The following is a 15,961-nucleotide window of genomic DNA, read 5'->3' on the forward strand; positions in this document are numbered from 1 at the left end:
GCAAAGGATAATGTGTATGACCACAAAGGTTAGCTTAGCAATTCAAGAATTTGAGTAGGAGAGGCAGAGTTAAGCATCCCCATGTTATCAGTCACCAAATCTCAACCAGCTCTCAGATATGTGTAAAGTTTTGTGCTGGATGCTTGTAATCAATGTTCAGGGTCATGTAGAAAGTGGCCAGTGATTATTCTTCAAAATAGTGCAGTAAGCAGAACCCCCACACTCCCCAAACAGCTTCTGTTTTCTCTCTCTGTTTTTGTACACGTGGTTTTTCTCTTCCAGAAATGTCCCATCTTACAAAATCATTCCTCAAGGCTTCTTTCTCCAGTGACTTTATCCACCTATCACCTCTGGATCTGCTGAGTGGGAGTACTTCCTCCTTTGCACACCCATCACTCATCACCAGTGTCTTCCGGAACTTGCATGCAATCTTGTATTCTAGTTCACCACCACTTGCCTCATCTCTTTTACTAAATTGTATGTTCCCTGGTGTGGAGGATTGAATAGTATCTACCCTTCAGAATTCCTGTCCATCTGAAACCCCAGAATGTGAACTGATTTGCCAAGAGGGTCTTTGCAGATATAACTTGTTTAGGATCTTGAGATGAGATTTTGCTAGCTTTAAAGGAAGGCCCTAAATCCAATGAACTGTGTCTTTATAAGAGAAAGGAGAGGGAGATAACAGTCACAGCAAGACACAGAGTGAAGATGACCTGGGAAGACTGAGGCAGAGATCAGCCAGAAGCCAAGGAAAGCCAGGCACCACCAGAAGCTGAAGTCCTCAAAGGCAAGGAAGACTCAACCTGCCCTTGGACTTGTGTAGTAAAGATGCTGACACCTTCCTTCCAGACTTCTGGTCTCCAGCACTGTGAGAGAAGAAATTTCTATTGTTTGAAACCACCACGATTGTGGTAATTTGCTATGGCAGCCAGGGAATTAACATATCTAAGTATAAGGTGATGATGCAAAGGTAATTCATTTGCGTGATGGGTACCATGTTATTATTCTGAGTCACAAGTGAAAGTGAAAGGGGCTCAGTCATGTCCGACTCTTTGTGACCCCATGGATTATACAGTCTATAGAATTCTCCAGGCCAGAATACTAGAGTGGATAGCTATTCCCTTCTCCAGGGGATCTTCCCAACTCAGGGATGGAACCCAGGTCTCCCGCATTGCTGATAGATCCTTTACCAGCTGAGCCACAAGGGAAGCCCATTATTAGTCACAAACCATGGGCAAATCACTGTTTCAATTGGTGTTGATAATAAATTATTACATCAACTGCTCTAGACTTCTATAGCAATGCTTTCCCCACCAAGGTCCCTCAAGAATAGGAAGAAAAAAAAGCCCATCAAAATTTCAGACCAGAACCTGTCAGCACAGGGCTATTCCTTTGACATCTTGCCTCAATGTCATTTCCTGGCATTGCAAGTTATTTAACGCTTACGTGGTGATATCTGATCTTTCCTTCTATTGTTTCCCAGTGGCCACCAGAGCTCTCTCATTCAAACACAAGCTGGTGTGAAACCAAAGAGAAGGCAGTAACACCGCAGGGCACTACACAGCTGTGCTTTCTAGTATTTGCCCAAAGGCCTTCCTAGGATAACAGCGATCACTAAAGCACTCTGTTTTGAGTAAGCAACCTCTATATTAACCACAGATGGCTCTGAGCATTCTGGCCCTCTAAGTGATTCTAAAATGGCACATCCCTTCTCAGCCTGGGCATCCCAGTGTGGGAGTGTGCACTCACCAGCATGGATTACTGGTGTTTTTTTGCCAAGGCCAAGGCAGTTGCTCTCAGGGTGGGCTGGGAATGCAGCCACGGTGCATTTATAAAGCAGACCTCTGCGCTTAAGGCAGAGAGTAACATGTACTGCTTCCTGGAAAACGACTCCATAGCTGAATCTGGGTCTGCTGCCCAGTGTCTTGCTGTCCTCAGTCTGGAGGGAACCAGTGTGCTCCATCATGGGCATTATCAGGTCTTTGGTGGTCTTTATTTTTAAAAAATCCTGTGCTTTGTGGTTTGAGAAGAGAGCAGAAATCGTCTATCCCTTTAAATGAATCATCTCAGACAGGTGGCTCTGCAGCAATGTATCCATATTGACCTGTGTAGTGTGCCTGGTTCCATCTCCACCCACCTATCTCCTCTTGACCTCTTACAGCAGAGCAACTCAGGAGAAAGGAAGAGGCTGATGAAGGAACCAGCTCTCGCATATCAAGTCCCTGCGACCTCTTGAGTGTCTACTGCCAGAAAGAGAAGCTAAGGCAGAAAGGACAACTCTGGGTGAAGGAAGGCAACCCCAGCTGAGTAGGGGAATCATTCTAAAACCCAGCCCTGTCCATGTTATCTTGGGGGTGGGGATGGGGATCGGCACTCAGTTGCAGTGGCAGATGGAATCCAAGGGGACCCCCCTACTTTTGGTGCTCGCTCAAGGGAAGAGCCTTGAGTCACCCAGTGCTTCCTGCCCCTCCAGGGGCCATATCATAAGTGTTATGTCTCACTAGGTGGTAAGATTCATGCCAACTGATCAAATCACCACCCAGAGTTGTTAAAAGACTATTGATGTCAAGCTGTTAGTGGCCTCATTCCCATTGTCCAATTAAAATTAGCCTTTAGTCTCACACATGGAAACTCAAAGAGTGTCCACAGGAGTAGTTCTCATCGTATGACTGACTCACGAGCAGTGGTCTCTGAGGGCTCTGCAGAAGACCACAGACTGATTTCTCATAGGACAGGGAGACCGGCCCATCTTTCTGTATCTTCAAAAGCTTTCTTACTCCAGGATCATCCCCACGGACATGTACATCTGACTTGACACAGCTCATCTTCAAAACAGAAACAAACAAATGTTCCCTTGACCTACATTCCCACACAACCATGGGGCATGGCTCTGCTTCTGCTTAGAGTGCACGTGTGCTAAGTCACTCCAGTCGCGTCCGACTCTTTTCGACCCCATGGGCTGTAACCCGCCAGGCTCTTCTGTCCATGGGATTGTCCAGGCAAGGATACTGGGATGAGCTGCCATGCCCTCCTCCTAGGGGATCTTCTTGACCCAGGGACTGAACCCTCATCTCGTATGTCTCCCACATTGGCAGGCAGGCTCTTTACCGCTAGCGCCACCTGGAAAGCCCCTCTCCTTAAAGTAAATCTCCTCAAACATCGTGAGTTATCACTGTCTCTATCTTCTCAGCCTCCATTCTCTCCCAACTCTTCATTCCCAACTCTATCAGAGGGGAACCACTGACCCCACTTACCGAATCCAGAGACCAGTTAGTTCTCTATTCCGTCTTACAAAACTTGTGAGCAGTATTGTCACAGTTGACCCCTCCCACCTTCTTAAAACTTTTTCTTCCCTAGGGTCCTAGACCATATTTTCTTGGTTTTCATCCTACCTACCATACGGTTTCTTTCTTTTTTTTTTTTTTTTTCATTCTCATCTGCCCAACATCTTAATGTTAGATTCCCCTGGGATGGAATCTTCGGTTTTTCTCTTGTCTTCCTTTTCCTTCTCTTCCCTTCCCTTTGTTCTTCTCCTCTCCCACCTCTGCACCCCTGCTCTCCACCCTTCCTCCAGGTAATCTCTTTCAGTCTCATACCACCTACGTATTCACGGCTTCCAACTTTGTCTTTTCAGTCCTCACCTTTCCCCTAAGGAAGCTGTCTCCATGACATCTCTGCTTGGACGTCTAATAGACACCCTAAATTGCATGCCTTGGCATCCCTCCAAAGCCTATTTCTCCCCCAGGATTCTTGTGTGAGGCAAGTGACTCCATCATCTAACCAGTTGCTCAGGTTAAAACTTAAGAATCATTTATCTTTTATTCCTCGCCCCCCCCCCCCACCCCACCGCCCCAGTTGTTATCTCACATTCAGTGCCGTAGTCCTATTAGTTCGAACTTCAGAATATATCTCAGAATCTAATCACCTCACCACATCCTTTGCTACAGCCCTCATCCGTCATCAGCCCCTGCCTAGCCCACAGCAACGATCCCTCTCTCTGTGTGTCCAAGTTCCTCTGTGTGTAACGCCTTCTCTACCTAACAGGCCAAATAACCTCTTAAGAGTGTAAATCTGCTACTTTGCCCTCTTGCTTAAATCTTGTTAATGGTGTCTAAACACATAACAGAGTAAAATTTAGGCTGCTTGCCATGGATATAATCTGAGCCCTGTCTACATGGTCTTATCCGATCCTCCTTGCTTCCATTCTCATCCTGTTTATTAGGCCCAGTTACACTGGCCTTCTTTCTTGACCTCAGACACCCCTCGCTCGGTCCTGCACCAATGTCTTTGCATTTGCTGTTCCTTCTGCCAGGAATGCTTTTCCCCCTGACCTCGGCATAATTAACCCTGCACCTTTCAATTCTCAGCTTTATTGTCACCTCCTAAGAGAGAACTTCCCCAACTTCAATTTAAAGCAGCTTCCGAACCTCTTCAATCTCTATCTCATTACACTATTTTCCTGCATGTTGATGAACACTCTTTTCTTGAAATGATCGTTTTATTGATTTACAGCTTTATTGATTTTTGTCTTCCTACACTGGATTATATAACAGCAATCTTGTCTGTCTTGTTTACTGCTAATTCCTTAACTTACACTAAGGTAGAGCTCATATCATATGTTCAATAAATATTTGTTGTGTAAGAAAATGCTCAATAAATTCTCCAGTGTGTTTCTGATTCTGGTTTGAAGCAACATGGCTTCTAAATCTGGCAGCACAGAAGAATTACTTAGACATATTTTTAATAATTCAGACTCTTGGGTCCCATCCCAGGGTCTACTGATGTGCCACTGAGAGTGTCCTGATCTTTCCATTCGCTCTGATAAAAAGTCTTGAATTGGCAAAGGCAAGGTCGGGGGTTAAGATTCAGGCTAATGTAATTTGCGTTAAGTGGTCATATGAGTCCTTTGTTCCACCAGAGTAAAAAACCTTTAGAGACCACTAGATTGCAGTTGCGGATGGGGTGGAGAGAGATGAGAAGTTGGCCTCTGTGATGTGGGTCCATCTGGCTATTGAGAGTAGAGATCCAGCTTTACCGCTTCGGGAGCTGAGTGATTCTGTGAATTCCCAGGATACCTCTTCATTCAAGGAAAACCCTTTACTTTACATGTCCCTCAGCTTCATGATCGAGAATGTGCTATTCAATATAGTAGCCATGATTTAAATGTGAATGAATTAAAATTAAGGTATTTGGATCAAATTTATTAAAATTAAGGTAAGACAGAATGAAGAATTCCATTCTTCAGGCTCACTGGCCACATTCTAAGCACTCACTGTCTGCCTGGGCTAGAGCCTACAGTTGTGACTGCATTTCTGTCAGTGCAGAAAGTTCTTTGGGTCAGTGCTGGTCTGGAAAATGGGCTCCTGGGACATCCACCTGCTGTTGTGATTGCTTTAAATGCCACCCTTGTCAGTCTTGCACGGAATTAAACTATATCCTGGTTAAGGGATGGGTCTCGTGAGGTCTGGGAATTTCAGTTGAGCAGGTGAGAAGCTGATGAAAACAGTTTGTAAAAACACATGCCAGCAGTCTGGCCCACACACAGAGGAGATGCATATTTTCACAGAAATACCTGTGTTGCTTCCAAGCACATGGAGAAAGCACATCTCTCAGACAGGGAGGACACTTTCCTTAGCTTGTTCTCCTTGAACTCTGAGTCCAACGTCACTCATGGGAATATCAGCAGGATTTGTTAAATAACTGTTTCTTAGGCTTACATGTTATATCCCTAGTGAGAGGATCAGCCACTCTAAGGCAGGGGAAATTATTTATACTCTTATCTCCTCCTCGGCATTTCACATAGAGATGATAAACACTAGCACTTAGTCTAACTCGCACTATAATGAGCTCTGTACATGCCTGTTTTTGTTTGTTCATGAGGTTCTCAAGGGCAAGGATGATATCTCATTCCCTTCTCTGCTGCAACTGACACTGCACGATGCATAATTGCTTCTATACAAATATTCACTGAACTGGCTGGATAGGTGCATAGACAGATGGATGGGTGGATGGGTAGATGGGTGGATGGATGAATGGATGGACTCTGGGCCACCCTGATGGAAGAGTCCACATGGTAATTTTACCACATGGTAAAAGAATGGTAATTCTGTGATATCACCATTTCTAACACATCATTTCTCTTCTCAGGACTTCAGAGGAATTCAGTATTGTTCTCTCTTCTGAAGATGAAGAGACACAATCTGGTAAGTCAACAGTGATTAGATGAATGAGGGGAAGCTTTTCCAGTGTCATCAGAGCATCCTCATGGAACTTCATGGGGAAAGCCATTTCCTTTTCTTCTCTTTCTCTCTCTGATAGAAAGCCCAGCTGGGGGAGGAACAGATTTAGCTCAAAAGGGAAATATGGAAGTAGGGTGCTTTGATCAGAAATCGCACGTGTACCTTGCGAAGCGTTCACATTCCCAGAGCATCTTGGGTTACTCTTTCAATAACTCAATTTTGAGGGCTTATTATAGCTTTTAGAATCCTCTATCCCCCACATCTTGTCTCAGAGAAAGAGGAGAGTGAGATTGCGTGTTGCATAGCAGTGAGGCACACGAGGTCACAAAACCAGGCAAAGGCCAGCTCTGAGCCACCCGGCATAGGAGACCAGCTTGTCAGGGGCACAGTCCTGTCTCCTTGCTGCTCATGACCACGCGGGTGGAGGAGCAATGGGAACCGCAACACTGCTCATCAAAGACGACGCGAGTAGACTGGCCCCCGCTTCTAATATACTTTCTCATGTTAAATTATCGATTCTACAAGTATTGCTTGCTTTTCTTTTTTTGTAATTCTTTTCTGGCTATAAAAATAACCCACATTCGTTATAGAAATATAGGAAGGTATAAAGAAAGCTAAAAATACTTGTAACCCTCCTATCCTGAGTTTCTGCTGCATACATTTTAGTGTGTTTCCTTTTTATCCTTTTCCCGTGCAGATACAATATAAATAAGTATGGCTATATCTTTCTTTGAATAATGAGAATCACAGTCACACTTTGCTATTAGATTTTTATATTTGACAATGTATTACTATGAGTATTTCTCCATGCCATTCAACATCTTTCAAAGCAGTCATATATAGGTAAAAAAACTTTCTCTGGGGAGAAGGGGTAGTTAGGGAGTTTGGGATGGACATGTACTCACTGCTGTATTTAAAATGGACAACCAGCAAGTACCTACTAAGGAGCACAGGGAACTCTGCTCAATGTTATGTGGCAGCCTGGATGGGAGCGGAGTTTGGGGGAGAATGGATACATGTATATGTATGGCTGAGTCCCTTTGCTGTCCATCTGAAATTGTCATAACATTGCTTATTTGCTATTCACCCCTCCTGCAAGATGTATAGGCTGTAACTAAAGTATTATTTAGAGGAAATGTTATGGTTTCAAATTATTATATTAAGAAAGAAGAAAGGCTAAAAATTCATGAGTTAAACATTAATTTAAGAAGTCAAGAGGAGTAGCAGAATTAACAAAGATCCAAACAGGAAACTAAAGTCATGAACGCAGGAATGTTTCAGATCTGCCTGTTGTATCTTTTTTCATTCTGTACTTTGTTTTGGACTCTTTGATCCTTATATTTTAGATGTGTCTCTTCTAAAAGAGCATTTAACTAGATGTTTTAAATCTAGTCTGACATCTTTGACTTTTAACTGAGGCATTTAGTCTATTTTCATTTCAATGTAATCACCGAAATGTTTTATCTAGATCAATTTTGTGTTTTGTAATTATCCTACTTTCTCTCTAGCTTTTTTTTTTTTTTTTTTTGCCTCTTTCGGACCCATCTCTTCTCATTTTTCTCTAGTACTTTGAAAGTAATATATCGAATTCTCTTCTCCTAAAGCTTATCCTAGAATGTTAATAAGCAAACTTATCATATTCTAAATGTAATTAATGTTTCCCTCCTTCCCTACATTACAAAAAATTTAAAACACCTTAATCCTATTACCCCTTCCAATTTACATACTCTTGTTGCTGCGTATTTTATTTCTATCTTTCTTTTACCCACAGAAGTCTATTGTCGTTGTTTTCTGCAGCATTCTTTGGATTTATCCCTATATTTGCCACTTTCTGGGCCTATTACACCATCTTTCATCTCGGTCTTTCCACTGAGATTATTTCCTCTGCCTCAGCCAAGCCTTTAGAATTTCCTTTAATCGCAGTTTATTTTTCCTTACCTCAAAATGTTTTTACTTGACTCTTATTTTTGAAAGATATCTTCACTGCACATATACTTTTGGGTCGGTGGTTGTTTTCTCTCCGCATATTAAAAATATTTCCCCACTATCATCTAGCTTCTGTGATGGCTCTTATGAAATCAGTTGCAAATGTGTCATTTCTTTGTAAGTAACCTATCTATTTTCTTTGCCTGATTTTTAGGTCTTCTCTGGCTTTAGTGTTCTGAGGTTTTATTATTGTATATGTGAGCATGCATTTCTTTCTCTTTTTTCTTCTTTTAAAATTCCTGCTGGGTTCCTTGGGATGCCCGTATCTGAGGACTGGAGTCTTTCGTCAATTCTGATTACTTCCTTTTATCTCTTTGGAGTGTGTAAAAAGTAAACTGCTGGTCTGCCTTCCAGTTTTATAATTCTTTCTTCAGCTATGCTAATCTTCTCTTAAACCACCCATTGAGGCTTACAAAAAATGTTTAGTTATGACATTTTTCATTTCTAGAAGTTCTAGTTGGATCTTTTCTCAAATCTGCTTGATAGCTTTTATATATTTTTTGTTCCTCACTTATACTATAGGACATATAGTAGGCTGAATTGTGTCCCTTCAAAATTCATATACTGAGATCCTAAATGCCAGTACCTCAGCATGTGACTGTATTTGGAGACAGGGCTTTTACAGAGGTAAGTGAAGTTAAAGGAGGTCATTGGGATGGGTCCTAATCCAATATGACTTTTATGAAGAGATATGGTGTCCTTTTAAGAAGAGATTAAGACACAGGACAGACATACACAAAGGAAAGACACTGTGAGGACAAAGAGAGAAGACAGCCATCTGCAAACCACCCAGAGACACCTCAGAAAGAGTCACCCCAGTCAATACCTTGACCTTGATCTTGGACTTACAGCCTCTAGAACCGTGAGAAAGTAGATCTCCATTCTTTAAGCCACACAGTCTGTGGAACATAGTTATGGCAGTACTAGCAAACTCACACAGACCCCTCTAGCTTCTTTTTCCTTTGAGTCAAGTTCAGAATACCTGTTTTATATTCCTTGGCTGATAAATCAATATTTGAAACTTTTGGAAGCTGCATCTCTGGTCTGTTTTTTCAGCTGTATTATGCTTCAGTTCAGTTCAGTGCAGTTGCTCAATTGTGTCTGAGTCTTTGCGACCCCATGAACGCCAGGCCTCCCTGTCCATCACCACCTCCCGGAGTTCACCCAAATTCATGTCCATTGAGTCAGTGATGCCATCTAACCATCTCATCCTCTGTCATCCCCTTCTCTTCCTGCCTTCAATCTTTCCCAACATCAGAGTATTTTCAAATGAATCAGCTCTTCGCATCAGGTGGCCAAAGTATTGGAGTTTCAGCTTCAATATCAGTCCATCCAATGAACACCCAGGACTGATCTCCTTTAGGATGGACTGGTTGGATCTCCTTGAAGTCCCAGGGACTCGCAACAGTCTTCGCCAACACCACAGTTCAAAAGCATCAATTCTTCAGCACTCAGCTTTCTTCACAGTCCAACTCTCACATCCATACATGACCACTGGAAAAACCATAGCCTTGACTAGATGGACCTTTGTTGGCAAAGTAATGTCTCTGCTTTTTAATATGCTGTCTAGGTTGGTCATAGCTTTCCTTCCAAGGAGCAAGCGTCTTTTAATTTCATGGCTATAATCACCATCTGCAGTGATTTTGGAGCCCCAAAAAATAAAGTCAGCCACTGTTTCCACTGTTTCCCCATCTATTTGACATGAAGTAATGGGACTGGACGCCATAATCTTAGTTTTCTGAATGTTGAGCTTTAAGCCAACTTTTTCACTCTCCTCTTTCACTTTCATCAATAGACTCTTTAGTTCTTCTTCACTTTCTGCCATATGGGTGGTGTCATCTGCATATCTAAGGTTATTGATACTTCTCCCGGCAATCTTGATTCCAGCTTGCGCTTCCTCCAGCCCGGCATTTCTCATGATGTACTCTGCATATAAGTTAAATAAGCAGGGTGACAGTATACAGCCTTGATGTACTCCTTTTCCTATTTGGAACCAGTCTGTTGTTCTGTGTCCTGTTCTGTTGCATCCTGACCTGCATACAGGTTTCTCAAGAGGCAGGTCAGGTGGTCTGGTATTCCCATCTCTCTCAGAATTTTCCACAGTTTATTGTGATCCACACAGTCAAAGGCTTTGACATAGTCAATAAAGCAGTAATAGATGTTTTTTCTGGAACTCTCTATTATGCTTAGGGACCTGGCATCATTGTGAATTTCATGTGCTGATGAGCTGATCTGTGCTGATGATGTGATCTATGCTGATGAGCTCATATTTTTCAAAAGCTTCATCTGTGGCAATTCTATGAGGCAAATCTGAGAGTATTCGTTTTTCCCATAGTGCCATGAGCCCAGGACCACTTCCAACTCAGCAGCTCTCTATATTAATTCCCCACTTGAACTTTTGGGACTACCCAGAAATGTGGATTGAGGTTGAAAAATTATACAATGGCCTTGTGCTTACGAATAATCAAGGCAGAAAGTTTGTTCCTTTACCCAAGTACTGAGGTTAGATAAAGTTTGCCTTGCTGTCTGGATGGTGGTGGAGAGGGACAGCAAATATTCAATTCATGTTTCTTCATTGTGTGAAGCTCTTCTACCAGATCCCATACTTTGGGAGGTCCTGAGGCCTTTCCTTTTTTTGGCCACACAAACTGTGCGGCATGCAGGACCTTAGTTTCCCAACCAGGGATCAAATCCATGCCCCCAGCCATGGAGGCTCAGAGTCATAACCATCGGATATCAAGGGAAGTCCCTATAGGCTTATTCTTCATGTGACCTGACCACTGGAGTTTGACAAACACCCTTAGAACGAAAGTCAGCTTTAGGGTTGCAAAGATAGTTCCAGAAGGAGCGGTTGTTTTTAGCCCAGAACCTTTGTCTGTTCTCCAAAAAGATAAGGCTAGCTTGTGCTGGGAAAATTCAATGCTGCTGTCGCCTCCATCTGCTGCTTTCCTGACCAGCTCAGTGAATCTTGCCTCTTGTTAAGAGCTGGGTCTAAAAAGCAAGCATTTTCTGGAAGTCAGTTCTAGCTTGCCCAGCCATTGTTGTCAAGTCCTGGTCCTTGCACTGACTGTCCTGTGTATGAGCCCCCCTACCCTCCACCACCTCCCCCATCCCCCCATACACACACACAATCACAGAGTGCTTTTGAGATCCTGGATTCTCACCACCACCTCTCCAATCAATTTTTCTCCATTTCCACCTGCTTTTTTGAAAAAAAAATTCAATAAAAGAGCCATCTGTCTTGGGAGATATCTTGGTGACACTGTCCTCTTTCAGAAAGGGCTGGCAAGAGAGTTGAAATTCAAAGACAAAGTGAAAGTGAAAGTGAAATTCACTCAGTCATGTCCGACTCTTCGTGAGCCCACGGACTATATACTCCCTGGAATTCTCCAGGCCAGAATACTGGAGCCGGTAGCCTTTCCCTTTTCCAGGGAATCTTCCCAACCCAGGGAAGAATCCAGGTCTCCCACATTGCAGGTGGATTCTTTACCAGCTGAGCCACAGGGAAGCCCAAGAATACTAAAGTGGGTAACCTATCCCTTCTCCAGCAGATCTTCCCAATCCAGTAATCAAACCGGGGTCTCCTGGATTACAGGTGGATTCTTTACCAGCTGAGCTTATCAGGGAATTCAAAGACACAACATCCCCAAAACTGTATGAAGACAGGGCTAAGTTTCCTGCATCTGCTGCACCCACTCAAGGAGAGCCTGCCAACTCTTATCCCAAGAGGATTTTTTTTTTTTTTTTTTGCTGCATTGCACAGCATGAGGGATCTTAGTTTCCTGATCTGGGATCAAACCTGTTCCCTCTGTGTTGGAACCATGGAGTCTTAAGCCCTGGACCACCAGGGAAGCCCCAGAGAGAATATTTTTTTTAAAAAAGCTTAAGCCAGTGTATGATTTGGGTCTCTGACTGGAAGTCTTTGAATCAACAGAACACAAGGCAAGTGACTGAAGAGTGTCTACACACTCACTTGACACTGCCTTTGGTTTCCCCGAGTACAGAGTTGGACTCAGTCTCCAAACTCTGTCTGGAAGCTCAGGGCATCCAGCATATGATGACGGAGGCCATTGACACAGAGCAAAAATCTGCCTGAGAGACACTTTACGATTCTCCAGTTGTAGGTAAAACCTCCAGTATGATTTATGATTAGTTCCTTTTTAATGAAAAATGTATTTTATTTCTTAAAAGAATGCATTTTATTAAATAGGTAGTAGGCTGATAGCTATAAGCTTCTTCCACATCTTAATGCATTTGTTTTTCATCTTTATTGCTGGTCAGATAGCCATAACCACCTTTCCCTCGGGGATCAAGAAAGGGCTTGCTGTTACACTACAGGAAATAACTTATGAGTTTTTAAGTGCCTGTGACTTACTAATTTGCTCCCTAAATGCTAAAATACCATATTTATGATTAGTTTTTGACTCTCTTTCTTTGGGATTGATCTTGTTCGAGGAGCCATAGGTACTGCGTGACCCCAGGACCAAGGGTCCTTCTTACTGGGCCTCATGGTGGACCAATTTGTGCAAGTTAAAGGAAAAAAAAAAAGGTCAGACAATGGGCTTATTGACATGCCTCCTGACCTTTCTCATTAGCTGTTGTTGTCAGGCCCCTGTAGAGAGCCTCGGGCAATAACAAGAGAAGCTAAGCACATTTTCAAATTCAAAGTCAGGTCTGCAAAGAGCTGGGAGTGTGGACTTTCCCCGGGCAAGGGCAAGACTTAGGCCCTCTCATGTCCTTACCAGCCCTGACTTGTGCTTTCAACAGGATAAATCAGGCCAATAAACTCTGCTGTTTGATGGAAGGTAAAAGGCATAAAGGTGAATACTATTTAGGAGAGGAAAGATCAGCTGATGCTTGGGAAATGCCTAAGTCAAAAGAATTCTTTTTCTATTCATGAGTGTGGTCACTTGGAAATTCAGTTTAAGTTTACTATGAGTCTCATGGGTCTAAAAAGCTTTTCAAGTATTTGTCAACAGATTAACTACTGATATATACGATTTTTAAAATGGTGCAATAAAATTCTGGAACATACAGGAACTAATATTTATAACTCCCAAACCATCCTGAAGAATATTTGGCACTGATTGAACTAAAGTGGGGCCTCCCTGGTGTCTCAGCAGTAGAATCTGCCTGCAATGCAGGAGATGCGGGTCTGATCCCTGGGTCAGGAATATCTCCTAGAGGAGGGCACAGCAACCCACTCCAGTATTCTCGCCTAGGGTATCCCATGAACAGAAGAGAGGAGCCTGGTGGGCTATAGTCCACTGGGTTGCATAAGAGTCGAGCAAGACATGGCTGAGCATGCACGCATGAACTAGAGCAGCAAGAACAGGGATGCCCACAACCAGAGCAGTGCTTGACACGTGATAAATGTTGACTGAATGTATAATGAAGCATCAACTCTCCAGATCTAAGCAGGACGCTAACATCTCTGAAAGTAAGTGAAAGAATTCTATAAAGCCCAACCTGGGGTGCTATACTTGGAACAATTAAATTCCCAGAGAGGACACAGAGGAAAGAGGGACCGTTTTCTGTAGTGATATTCTAAAGTTTCTTGTTTCAAAATGGCAGGAGATGTACGGATAACATAGGATGGAATCCTTGAACCAGCCACCAGTGTGTTCTAAGACCTCCTCCCTCAGCCCCTCTTACTGCAGAAGAGAGGAAAGCCCAAAACTTAAAGCAGGTAGGTATTCAGAGCAGAGAGCCCAGCCCATTTGTGCAGGAAACCTAGACAATAATAATTATGAATAAATGTAAAAGCTGTGCTTCATAACCTAAGGATATGATTAAAGCAATGCTCAGAGGAAAATTATCAGGTTTAAGCACTTAGCATTAATAAATAAAAAGTAATCACAATAATGCATTGATTATTCAACTCAAGATGTCCGAAAAAGAGCCCAAGGTAATTACAGAAAGGAAGGAACAAGGAAAACATAATGTTGAGAGTTGAAATGAAATAAATTAAAGAAAAAAAGATACTTGGCAGAAAAATAAATGAATCCAAAGCCTAATGAATTTAACTGAAATAGATAAACCATTATCCATTAGCTATTTTGGAGGGTGGATATCCCACCCTCCAAAAAATTGAGGGTCAAAATACAAATCCATAAAATTAAAGAGGAGAATGAGGAGATAGCACAAAGATGGAGGAGATTTTGAAAAAAAATGATGCTAAATTATAAGCAAACACATATAAAAACCTAAGGAGTTACTATTAACATATATGAAGTTGAATAGTTGTCTAGATGCCAGATCCAGATAAATTCACAAGTGGATTATTTTAAATCTTTAAGAAGTAGGTCATTCTAACACTTTAAAAGCCTTTCTAGAGTAAGCAAAATACATGCTTCCAATGCCTTCGTATAAAGCCAGTATAACTCTGATGCCAAAATTTGACACTGATGCTATATCACGCACACACAGAACTCACACATAGCAGATGAGTTCTGCTAATACATCTTATGCAAGAATCTTAAGTAAAATATTGATGTATTAGTTAGGATTTTATTATTTGCATGATATACTTTGTAATAGCTCCTTGACCAAAGAGGAAAAAAATAGCTCTAACAGAAAAGAAAGAATTTAAATATTTCAATGATACAGAAAGGTATTATGGGAAAACTGACTTTCGATCATGACCTTTGACTCCAAGGTCGGTGTTAGAACCAACAGGTGAAAGAATATTAAATCAGAATCGAGAGGTGGATTGCAGGTCGAGATTGCTCACAAACCCAGAATTATGCTCTGCTTTCTCCAATCAGAAGTTTCTTTGGAACAAAGAAGTAAGTTCTTCCAAGAGGAGGCTGTGAGCCTGTGACCACATTCCCTCTTTCTGTTCTGTGATGGGGCAGCCTGGTGGGTGAGAGGGGCAGGGTGAGTAGAAGCGAGGGAGGGAGATGGGTCCATTCTCCGCAAGAATAAAGATGGAGTTTGTGCAGGGGAAGTGGATTGACAACAAAAAGACGAGCTGTGACACCCTCGGGAGGCGCGTCCCGAGCAGCATCAGCCATAAGGCGCGTCCCAAGCAGCATCAGGCATAAGGAAAGGCCCTCATGGCTGGTGGTTGCTGACAAGACCTTCACTAGTAAGAGATTAGAGCTGAAGTCCTTTAACCAACTCCGTGCAAGCTTAGCTGACTATGTTCAGTTTAATCCTGTTAGGCAAACAAGGCCTTCTCACCAGGCCTTGGACAGCGGCTCATGCCAATTCTGGCCTCAAATGCCAGCCAGCTTTGGAAATTAGACCGGTCTTCTGCGAGCCCTGGTGGGGGAGTACAAGCGCTGGTTTGTGAGGTGTGGAAAGCCAATCTGCTTATGGCACAAGACTTCTGGATAACCGCAGCCAAGGGCAGAGAGGAAAAAACAGCCTCCAAGGTAACCAGGGTAGAGCCAAGAAAGAACGAGGCTGCCACCCAACCTTGACTCTGCCTGTCCCGGGCTGGCCAGGCCCCTGAGGGGACATAAGGAGACGTGGTCTGGGCACAGGACCTGTGAGATCGGAGACTGAAACTGGCCTTTTGAGGGAATAGGACCAAAGCCAGAAACTCCCAGAGACACTCGAGATCGTTTTCCCAGAGGGAGGCCCATGTCCCCTCCTGAGCCACCACGAGCTGCTGTTATTGTCACATTTCAGGAACGGATGGAAAGTGAGTCTGGGTCTGAGACAAGATTTTCAGCTGACAGGGCATATGAAGATCTTCCTCTGAGTAATTTCTTTCCTAACTGGCTAGA

The sequence above is a fragment of the Ovis aries genome, chromosome 26 (genome assembly GCF_016772045.2).
Source record: "Ovis aries strain OAR_USU_Benz2616 breed Rambouillet chromosome 26, ARS-UI_Ramb_v3.0, whole genome shotgun sequence".
NCBI classification, from domain to species: domain Eukaryota; kingdom Metazoa; phylum Chordata; class Mammalia; order Artiodactyla; family Bovidae; genus Ovis; species Ovis aries.